Below are 2,047 nucleotides of genomic sequence, written 5' to 3'. Positions count from 1 at the left end.
GGCCGGAGCCCGCCCTCATGGCCCCGCGGGCGCGCCCCGCCGAGCCGGGCCCCTCGGCATCGCCGCCGCCGCCGCCGCCGCTCAGCGGGCGCCCCCGCCGGCCCCCGCCGGGCGCGGCCCCCCCGCCATCCGCCGCCGCGCTGGGCCCGGCGGGAGCCGCCTTCCCCCGGCCGCGCCGCGCCGCGCAGGGAGCGCCCGCCCGGCAGCGGGGCCGGGGCCGGAGCCGGGAGGGGCGGGCGGGTGGCGGGGCTGCAGGGCCGGGGCCGCTGTGCGAGAGCGGCCCTGCCCCGGCCCCGCTGCCCGCACACGCATGCACGGCAGCAGCCCGCGCCTCCCCGCCCCGCAAGTTACTTGGGCGCTGCGGGCACCCCCTGCCCCGCGCAAGCAGCGCTGGCTCTGTGGTGATCCCCCACCATCGCCCTGCTCGTACAAAGGAAAGTCCGGCAGCATCCTCTGCTATTAGCCCCTAGCTGTGCCGGTAAGCGTGAAAATAATCAAAGGGAGGCGAAAGGATTTTGTTCTGCGCTGAGTTTGTTGGCTTTGGGTCTAAATTCAGTAGTGGAAACGGATTGAGGAAAACCAACGTGTGTCATTTGAACAGGCTTGAATACTCGGTGTCAAGGCTAAAGGACCAGAGAAAAAGACCTAGAAAGAAATGCTGCATGAAAAATGAGTGAAATCATGCTCCCGCTAGTGACAGTGGCAAAAGTCCCACTGTTCAGTAGCACTAGGCTGTCACCTTAGCAAGCTGTTTCCAACTTCACATTTTCAAGTGATGTGAAATATGTCTACAGTCAGACAGAAACAATTGCCTTTTTTAGTTTAAAATTTTTCCAGATTTATGCTATAAGCCCTATCCAATTACAACAGAAATGGCACACAACAGTGCAAGCCACAAGGAGACCTCTATGTTGTGTAGTTTGTGTTTCTATTTGATCTGACATGCTTCAGGGAGAAAATAAATGCAAATCCCACACTGCACAAAGCTTATCTGAATATTCAATGAAGCACATTTCCAAACCAGGACAAAATACAAAAGTTATTACTTTGCAAGTTTTTCAGCTTAGTCAATCAAGCTTTCGTGCCTTCAGACCACAGAGGGTGTGAGCAGGACATCCAAGACTGCTTGCTCCGGTGCTCTCTCATCCAGAGAGCATCAAACCAATGAAGGGACAGAAGCTGCCCCAGGAGGTATTTCCTGAGCCCTTGGGAAATGCCAGCTCTAAAAGGAAGCTGGATTTACCAAGAAGTCAGTCAACTGGAAGCCAGCACAGGATTCAGCACACAAGTCTCCCAGACAACAACTTTTCCTAATGAGAAGATACGTCCTGCAGGAGTAGCTGTTTCAGGGTGAGTTATGGCACCTCACCCAGGAAAACTGCTTTAGAGGTTTCCAGGTATCCATGAGGGACTTGAAATCATGCAGATATTCAGTGGCCCAGGCGACATCCCCTTCCCCTTTGCTTGCCAATGTATACATTTAGGAGTACCCCACACTTACATTCTTGAGCAGCAGCCCAGGCTGCAGTCTGCACAATCAGTGGGAAGTATACTTCCTCCACTCTGCTGCTTGCTTAATTGCTAGTTTTGCTTCCCAAATCCTGCAATCATCATTTGGAACTTGCACAATCTCAGCCAAATTATTCTCATCCAGTCCTCCATCTTGCTCAGACAATGCATAGCCAATTAGTCTGCACTAAATATTTAGAGAAGATGAAGATACAGAACTGGCAAACTGAAACACTCACCTTGGCTCTCTCCTCAGTAGTTTGGCTGGTTGTACAGCCAGGGAATCACATAGCTGAAGGACTGGGTCCTTGAAAACCCAAACAAGAGTTCTAACAAGAGTGATATGGCTCTATGGAACATTCCATAGGGGTGTAGGACTGTTGGTTTCATGCACAGCGTAATTACTTGGTTTGTTTTTTCACCCTTTGCAGATGTCATTTTCCAGCCAGCACCCACAGCAGTGGGATAAGGAGGGTGCAGCTCTAAGGAGAATACTCATTTCAAAAGTTCCTGGGATTTTGTTTATTGTCCTAAACTT

Source organism: Zonotrichia albicollis, chromosome 3 (assembly GCF_047830755.1).
Source record: "Zonotrichia albicollis isolate bZonAlb1 chromosome 3, bZonAlb1.hap1, whole genome shotgun sequence".
Taxonomy (NCBI): domain Eukaryota; kingdom Metazoa; phylum Chordata; class Aves; order Passeriformes; family Passerellidae; genus Zonotrichia; species Zonotrichia albicollis.
Note: the sequence above shows the minus strand (reverse complement) of the source record.